The following is a 10,430-nucleotide window of genomic DNA, read 5'->3' on the forward strand; positions in this document are numbered from 1 at the left end:
ATAACACGTCCAGTTGAATCTACTATCAAGAGATGAGAAAAAGTGTGCGAATTCGTCTTTGCTTATACTATGTCTCGGAGGACATTATATTGCAGATATAGCTGTATTCGTTGAAGATAGTGCAACTGTTGTAGCTTGTTGGTGGTCAAACTTATATTCTGGTATGGGATAATGCTGAATTTTATTAGAAATTATCACCGCGGTGCCACTGCAAGCTCTCCCACTAGGGTGTTTAGTGTCGTATGTACTGTAACCGTTTATTCTAAAACAGTTTCTAGAAGTGAAATGAGTTTCAGATACCAGTAAAATGTGTATGTTGAGTGAGTGAATAAAGTTTTCGACCTCGTGTTTATGTTGGCTTAAGCCGTTTGCGTTCCAAAAACAGATTCGAATTTTATCTATTTTTGTTTTAAAACTATTTGCATAATCATAGATTGATTTCTCACAATTTCTTGCATCATGCTTTGCATACTTGTCATAAAAGAATTCATGGTGGCGATTAGTTATTCGATAGATGATTCTATATTTGAATTTTTATGATTGGATGAGTCATTTCTCAAAGTATCAGAATATAAGTATTGTATATTCTGTGAGGGGAGATTGTAATTAGGAGCAGTGGTTTCATTCCTCTTGTTTATCTCAGGGAACTCAGCTGTTCGTAGATTTTCCCGTACCCGGTAGCTTGCAGGCTTTTTTGTGACTATGCTAGATTTTGTTAAGTGGATATATACAGGACATCCTCTGTAGTTTGCAGTATGATTTCCACCACAATTGCTGCACTTTTTGACGCTTGGGTCAATTTTGAGACGTGGACATTCCGATGATTTGTGGAGGTCACCACAAGTAACACATACCGATAGCAATTTGCAATACGTTTTGGTATGCGCATACTCTTGGCAGTTTGTACATTGAGGTTGGCCTTTTCTTTTCTAAGGTTCTTCAATTTTCACACCGCGATTACAAAGAAGCCTAAGGCCATAAATTGGATGAAATTGTCCCTTTTTTTTAGTTGCGAAGATTCGTATGTTCGTTCTACTTTAAACATGGGTTGCGGAACTTTATCTTTATTGAAAATGTTGATGATAGACTTTGTTTCGAATCCTTCTACTGCGAGAGCATATTTTATGTCCTCTATGGGTGTAGAACTATAAAGCCCTTTAATCACGACGACTAGTCCTTTTGAGCTCTTGATCTGATAGGTGTAATAATTCTTCTGTTCAGAATCCAGAGCACGAACTAGGTCCTTATAATGCGACTCAGTATAAGTTTGTATTTTCGTCTCTTTGAGATTTCCTCTCTTAAGAGATACCACGTGAAAATTAGGTTTACCCAACATTTGGGAGAGTTTGTTCACAAGATTGTTTGTAGTTTCTTCGCGAAGATATAGTGGGCGAGGTTTTTGGGATCTAACCGGTTGTATCATTTCATCAGTCTCGTTATTCGAGCCGAGAATTGAGAATCTCTTGTTGCGGTCATTATTTATAGACTTTTGGGTTTTAGCACTTGTTTCCTTGGTTGGAGTTCTAGAACTAGCCTTTCGCTTCGTTACTAAGACATATCAGTCCATGCCTGGAGGTACTGCTTCTTGTTTTTTTTCACGAGACACATGCTTACTTGAAGCGATAGTTTCTTGATGTGCAATCGCATCGTGTGATAGCACCTTTAGAGAATTAATTTTGGACGTGTTTACATTGTTTTGTTTATATGACATTTCTCCTGTTTCGTTAGGAGTAGTCCATGGTAGAAGAATATAGAAGAAGAATATAGGTAGACGCGTCGACACAGCTGCTGGGACAATGAACTGTCAAACCAATTTAGGAATTTAAAATGTTGAATGAAAAATTATTTAAATTTGTAAAAAATTTTGAAAAACGCGAATTATAATAGCCTCAGAATGACGTAGTATAAGAAAACAAATAAAAATCTACTTATATTTGAAAAAACATTTAAATTTTTTTGACATATCAATGCTCCCAAGCTTTGATGCATCTACCTGTATTCTTCTGCCATGGAGTAGTCTCACCTGGCACATAATTGTCGTGAGAAACTCTCGGCGATGCCGATTTAGAACGGCTTTGGGGTTTAGTTGTTAGATATTTCCGTGGCGTTTTGGCGCGGTTAAACTGAAATCTGTCGACGTCAACTTAAGGTATGCGTTTTGCCCGTTCCCACTTACATTTTTCTCTTTCGTATGAGAGAGTGACATGCACTTGTTGTTGTTAACACTATAATAAACCAATTAATGTGCTTGGGAAAAAGAGGATAAAGTAGAAAAAAAAACTATTTTGCAAATATTCTTAATAAAAAGGATTTTTTAGCAAATTTTTTTAGATTCTATTTCCTGAGTTGTTTTTCATTTGTTTGTTTTTATTTTATTTATTTTGCTTTACTTATGAAAAGACAACTTTCATTAGCAACGAAAAATAAGACGTGTCCGCACTTAACGCCGGCACTACCAAAATTTGTTTGGGAGTTAAAAACCTAAATAATATAGTATATATATTTAAAAATATACATTAACTGTTTATAATAGGCCCAGGTAAAATGGCTTTCTACCACTAAAGTAGCCTAAACACACATTTAAAGTCAAATCGATTCGAAAATATAATCACAACCCTCGAAATAGGTAAAATCAGGAGGTACTTTTATATAAGCAGAAGCTAGATGCTAAAATCACCGGATACCTTAACATAAGAGTTATAATGAAGCAGGGTCCTATACTTATAACTATTTGAAATAATTTCTTCTTCTTTCTAGAATCTTAAATTACTAAAATTTGAGGAATTTAAAAGAGGCTATATCATTTGAAGGGGGCTATATCACAATGTAGACCAACCTGACACATATTTTGTACAAATGATTCCTCACGTAACCCCTAGGACTGAATCAAATTTAAAACTTTATCGTAACTTTTGCGGAGTATAGGGCAAAATATTTGCGGACCTTTGTGTATGGAGAAATTTCCTAACCCCAAGATTGTCTGCGATGCAGTGTAATTGCTGACGATAGCGCATAGTGCCCGTATAATGTTACCTCTTTTGTATAGTCCGCATATTACAGTGCCTCTTCATATTCGGTATTTGATTGAAGTCCCGATGAATTTTGCATTTTGAGTTCTCATTGGATGGATTATTTCCATATCTAATCAAAATTCAAAATTTGGTTATGGCAATCATATAACAGCACGTATACAAAATATGCAAACTTTCTCGAATTTTTCGAATTTTTTTCAATAAGAATTTTCAATTCCAAAAAGCATTCTGAAACAATTCTACACAAAATTCCATATCATAATAGAACAGTCAATTTTTTTCAGTGCCTTGATTTTTCTCAAAATTTTCTTTCATGGCAACGTTTCCGCTGTAATTACAAATAACCAAAAAAATTGAGTCAAATCGGCCCAGCCGTTACTATACTTTTTCAAATGTTTTACATATAAATTTAACGTAGTAGGTGTCGACAGTTCCTCTGACCCCAAACAGATACCGAGGGTTGGAGGGAGAGAGTCAAGATTACGTAATATACTAACTTTGAAACAAATATCTTCATGATTTTGGCAAATATTAGGATTTTAGATAAATCGAAAAAATGGGCGCAAAATTGGACGTGGTCCCTTTTCCTTTGCATAAAAACCTAAATCGGGGTAGGACGAACATTTAAAAAATATACAAATAGTTCTAGCCGATCTCAAGTGATTCAATTACCAACGAACAACAATTGGTTTATATATAGATTAAAAAGTAGCCGTGGTCAGTTCCAAATAAATACTTAGGATTGGAGGGAAAGTCAACAGTATGCCGTGTAATAATTTTTAAACCGGTATCTTCATTATTTATCGGTTTCAGATATTTTGAATAGCCTGATCTTATTCTTGAATTAATTTGAGTGTTAAAAACCTATATGATAAAGAACATCTATAATAGCCCCATGTGAAAACTTTTTGGCATTGTAAAGAGTTTAACAACATTTTTCATTCAAATGAGCTTTAATTTTGAATTTGTATTTCCAAAGTTTATAACACCGTGCTGCGTGATATTAAGATTTGTCCACCTCATAATTGAGGCCAAAATGATTTCAGAATATATAACGCTTTGTCGGTCAATTTTGTTTATTTAAATGTGTTCGCATCTTCCAGCTGAATCATCGTGGGGTTGAAAGCTATATGACAATTTTATACATGAAGTATCGCTATTCAACATTCAGAATTCAAAACAATAAATATAGCATGTCAAATTTAAAAAAATTCACGCCGAAAAGATTTTTGATAGCATATTTTAACGCGATTCAATTTGCCAAGCTACCATTTCGAAATTGAATGAATTGTCAAAATCCATCTAGCCGTTCTTGAGTTATAAGCTTAGTAACTACCATTATTTTTTATAATTTAAAAATCGCTGGACTCATTTTAACATTGGTAATGGAATCAGTTGAGAACGGCTGATCCGATTTACATAATTTTTTGCCAACTATTTCGATTTATCTAAAATCCTTATATTTGCCAAATTATTTAAAATTATTACACGACATACTGTAGACTTTCCCTCCAATCCTAAGTATTTATTTGGGGGCTGAGGAACTGACCACGCCTACTTTTTAATCTATATATAAACCAATTGTTGTTCGTTGGTAATTGAATCAGTTAGACCGGTTGGAATTATTTGAATATTTTTTTAAATGTTCGTCACGCCCCGATTTAGATTTTATGCAATGAAAAAGTGACAACGCAAAATTTTGCGCCCATTTTTTCGATTTATCTAAAATCCTAATATTTGCCAAAATCATGAAGATATCTATTTCACAGTTAGCATACGACGTAATCTGGACCCTCCAACCCTCGGTATCTGTTTGGGGTCAGAGGAACTGTCTACACCTACTTCGTTAAATTTATATGTTAAACATTTAAAAAGACTCATATTTTTTTGGTTATTTGTAATTACAGTGGAAACGTTGCCATGAAAGAAATTTTTGAGAAAAATCTAGGCACTGAAAAAATTGACTGTTCTATTATGATATGGAATTTTGTGTAGAATTGTTTCAGAATGCCTTTCGGAATTGAAAATTCTTATCGAAAAAAATCCGAAAAAATCGAAAAAAAATTTCCATATTTTCTATGCATGCTGTTATATGGTTGCCATAACCAAATTTTCAATTTTGATTAGATGTCAAAATAATTCATTCAATGAGAACTGAAAATGCAAAATTCATTGGGACTTCAATCAGTGAAATACCGAATATGAAGAAGCACTGTAATATGCGGAATATACAAAATGGTGGAGTGAATTAAGAATATAGTAAGAAAAGGATTCATATTTTCGGAAAATTCTTCCGAACTCTCTAAAGTAATCTTAAATCATAGGTAACATTATACGGACACTTGTGCTACCGTCAGTAATTACATTGCACCGCAGACAATCTTTGGTTTAGGAACTTTTTTCGGTTGGTAAAAAAATCCTAAAAATGGGGTTCCCGGATCTAACTTTTTTACAGTCAATTTTATATAGCTTAATCTTACAATCATATACTCCGCAAAAGTAAGGACAAAGTTTTAAATTTGATACAGTACAAGGGGTTACATGGTGGCACAATTTTTAGTACAAATAATGCCTCGACAAAATAGAAATAAATACGTATCGCAAAAATGTAAATACAGGTTCACGTAACGGGCAATTTATAGTGTTGCAAAGAACCCGATACTATTTTTCAGACAGAGATTTTAATTTGAAAGTCAAAAACCTAAATAATAAGCCACATATTTTATAAGGTATACATCAACTGTTTATAATAGCCCATGTAAGATGGTTCTCTACCCCCATATTAGCCTAAACACACATTTTAAGCCAAATAGATTCGAAAATATAATCAAAACCCTTGAACTAGGTCAAATCAGGAGGTACTTTTATCTGGGCGTTTCTCCGAACATTGACATTGAAAAATTTTCGCGCAGAGGTCTTCTAACCTCTAAGATGCTACGATGCCCAATAAGGGTAAAATCAATTGAAAAATGTGACCAAGAGCCTGGAAATAGCTGTAATCAGCAGATACCTTCATAAAAGGGTTATACAAAAGCATAGTCCTATACTTATAATCATTCGAAAGAATGTGAGTTAGTCCACTTTATGATTTATTTCCTCTTCAGCCATGCATTTTTATATACGTAATTTCATCGTATTTAATTAAATTTTCAATCCACAATTATCAGTATTTTAAAGGTCTTAGCAATATTTTCCAAATTAAATGTAATTATTAACTCGTTAATTTTAGAAGATCGTGTTGTAAGGTATTTTGTTTTTAACAGTGTAAAATCCTATGTCAATTAAGCCATATCCGTCTGTGTTCGTGTGTGAAATATTTAGGTTAATCTTTGATATATTATACAATATTCCTACGAAGTTAGAATATGTCCGTCTCGTTTAGGTATAATAATACCACTAAAAATTAGTCTTTTTGCATGTTTTTGTTACAATTTCTAACGAATTATCTGTGACTTGACATTTAAAGTTTTCGGTATTGTAAAATTAATAATAAATGTTTAAGAATTTTAAGCATTTTCAATTCCAAAATGCATTTTGAAACAATTCTGCCCAAAAATCCATATCAAAATGGAAGAGTCAATTTTTTCAGTTCCGCGATTTTTATAGAGGTTTTTATCAACATTTTCTTTCATGAAAAGGTTTCCACCTTAATTAGAAATATTGCAAAGCCGTTCTCAACTACTACACTTTTTTAAAATATTTACATACTGATCTAAAGAAGTAGGTGTGTCCAGTTGCTCTGACCCCAAACAGATACCTAGGGTTGGAAGTCGGGTCAAGATTACGTCGTATACTAACTGTGGAACAGATATCTTCACGATTTTTTTTTAATATAAGGATTTTAGGTAAATCGATCAAACGGGCGTAAAATTGGGCGTGGTCACATTTTTTCTTTGCATAAAAACTTACTCGGGATAAAACAACCATTTTTAAAAAAAATATTCAAACCATACCAGGCGTTCTCCACTGATTCAAATACCAACGAAAAATGTTTTATCTGTATATATATAAAAATCAATTGTTGTTCGTTGGTAATGGATCCTGTTGAGAACGGTTGGACCAATTTGCATTTTTTTTTGTACAAACGTTTGTCGTACCCCAAGTTAGGATTTTAAAGAAAAAAATATTGACCACGTCTACCTTTACGGCCACTATTTCGATTTATCTTAAATCCTTATATTTGTCAAATAATGCAGATGCCGGTTTGAAATATATGTATATATATATATATATATATATATATATATATATATATATATATATATATAATTTTTTCACGGATTTGTCTGAAAATTATGTATATATATATATATATATATATATATATATATATATATATATATATATATATATATATATATATATATATATATATATATATATTTATATACACACATATATATATATATATATATATATATATATATATATATATATATATATATATATATATATATATATATATATATATATATATATATATATGTTGTGTCAACAGTATGTCGTGTAATCATTTTCAAACCGGTATCTGCATTATTTGACAAATATAAGGATTTAAGATAAATCGAAATAGTGGCCGTAAAGGTAGACGTGGTCAATATTTTTTTCTTTAAAATCCTAACTTGGGGTACGACAAACGTTTGTACAAAAAAAAATGCAAATTGGTCCAACCGTTCTCAACAGGATCCATTACCAACGAACAACAATTGATTTTTATATATATACAGATAAAACATTTTTCGTTGGTATTTGAATCAGCGGAGAACGCCTGGTATGGTTTGAATATTTTTTTTAAAAATGGTTGTTTTATCCCGAGTAAGTTTTTATGCAAAGAAAAAATGTGACCACGCCCAATTTTACGCCCGTTTGATCGATTTACCTAAAATCCTTATATTAAAAAAAAATCGTGAAGATATCTGTTCCACAGTTAGTATACGACGTAATCTTGACCCGACTTCCAACCCTAGGTATCTGTTTGGGGTCAGAGCAACTGGACACACCTACTTCTTTAGATCAGTATGTAAATATTTTAAAAAAGTGTAGTAGTTGAGAACGGCTTTGCAATATTTCTAATTAAGGTGGAAACCTTTTCATGAAAGAAAATGTTGATAAAAACCTCTATAAAAATCGCGGAACTGAAAAAATTGACTCTTCCATTTTGATATGGATTTTTGGGCAGAATTGTTTCAAAATGCATTTTGGAATTGAAAATGCTTAAAATTCTTAAACATTTATTATTAATTTTACAATACCGAAAACTTTAAATGTCAAGTCACAGATAATTCGTTAGAAATTGTAACAAAAACATGCAAAAAGACTAATTTTTAGTGCTATTATTATACCTAAACGAAACGGACATATTCTAACTTCGTAGGAATATTGTATAATATATCAAAGATTAACCTAAATATTTCACACACGAACACAGACGGATATAGCTTAATTGACATAGGATTTTACACTGTTAAAAACAAAATACCTTACAACACGATCTTCTAAAATTAACGAGTTAATAATTACATTTAATTTGGAAAATATTGCTAAGACCTTTAAAATACTGATAATTGTGGATTGAAAATTTAATTAAATACGATGAAATTACGTAAATAAAAAGGCATGGTTAAAGAGGAAATAAATCATACAGTGGACTAACTCACATTCTTTCGAATGATTATAAGTATAGGACTATGCTTTTGTATAACCCTTTTATGAAGGTATCTGCTGATTACAGCTATTTTCATTTTTCAATTGATTTTACCCTTATTTGGCATCGTAGCATCTTAGAGGTTAGAAGACCTCTGCGCGGAAAATTTTCAATGTCAATGTTCGGAGATAAAAGTACTTCCTGATTTGACCTATTTCAAGGGTTTTGATTATATTTTCGAATCGATTTGGCTTAAAATGTGTGTTCAGGCTAATATGGGGGTAGAGAACCATCTTACATGGGCTATTATAAACAGTTGATGTATACCTTATAAAATATGTGGCTTATTATTTAGGTTTTTGACTTTCAAATTAAAATCTCTGTCTGAAAAATAGTATCGGGTTCTTTGCAACACTATAAATTGCCCGTTACGTGAACCTGTATTTACATTTTTGCGATACGTATTTATTTCTATTTTGTCGAGGCATTATTTGTACTAAAAATTGTGCCACCATGTAACCCCTAGTACTGTATCAAATTTAAAACTTTGTCCTTACTTTTGCGGAGTATATGATTGTAAGATTAAGCTATATAAAATAGACTCTAAAAAAGTTAGATCCGGGAACCCCATTTTTAGGATTTTTTTACCAACCGAAAAAACTTCCTAAACCAAAGATTGTCTGCGGTGCAATGTAATTACTGACGGTAGCACAAGTGTCCGTATAATGTTACCTATGATTTAAGATTTCTTTAGAGAGTTCGGAAGAATTTTCCGAAAATATGAATCCTTTTCTTACTATATTCTTAATTCACTCCACCATTTTGTATATTCCGCATATTACAGTGCTTCTTCATATTCGGTATTTCACTGATTGAAGTCCCAATGAATTTTGCATTTTCAGTTCTCATTGAATGAATTATTTTGACATCTAATCAAAATTGAAAATTTGGTTATGGCAACCATATAACAGCATGCATAGAAAATATGGAAATTTTTTTTCGATTTTTTCGGATTTTTTTCGATAAGAATTTTCAATTCCGAAAGGTATTCTGAAACAATTCTACACAAAATTCCATATCATAATAGAACAGTCAATTTTGTCAGTGCCTAGATTTTTCTCAAAAATTTCTTTCATGGCAACGTTTCCACTGTAATTACAAATAACCAAAAAAATATGAGCCTTTTTAAATGTTTAACATATAAATTTAACGAAGTAGGTGTAGACAGTTCCTCTGACCCCAAACAGATACCGAGGGTTGGAGGGTCCAGATTACGTCGTATGCTAACTGTGAAATAGATATCTTCATGATTTTGGCAAATATTAGGATTTTAGATAAATCGAAAAAATGGGCGCAAAATTTTGCGTTGTCACTTTTTCATTGCATAAAATCTAAATCGGGGCGTGACGAACATTTAAAAAAATATTCAAATAGTTCCAACCGGTCTAACTGATTCAATTACCAACGAACAACAATTGGTTTATATATAGATTAAAAAGTAGGCGTGGTCAGTTCCTCAGCCCCCAAATAAATACTTAGGATTGGAGGGAAAGTCTACAGTATGTCGTGTAATAATTTTAAAGCCGATATGTTCATTATTTGGCAAATATAAGGATTTTAGATAAATCGAAATAATTGGCAAAAAATTATGTAAATCGGATCAGCCGTTCTCAACTGATTCCATTACCAATGTTAAAATGAGTCCAGCGGTTTTTAAATTATAAAAAATAATGGTAGTTACTACGCTTATAACT

The sequence above is a fragment of the Musca domestica genome, unplaced genomic scaffold (genome assembly GCF_030504385.1).
Source record: "Musca domestica strain aabys unplaced genomic scaffold, Musca_domestica.polishedcontigs.V.1.1 6, whole genome shotgun sequence".
Classification (NCBI taxonomy): domain Eukaryota; kingdom Metazoa; phylum Arthropoda; class Insecta; order Diptera; family Muscidae; genus Musca; species Musca domestica.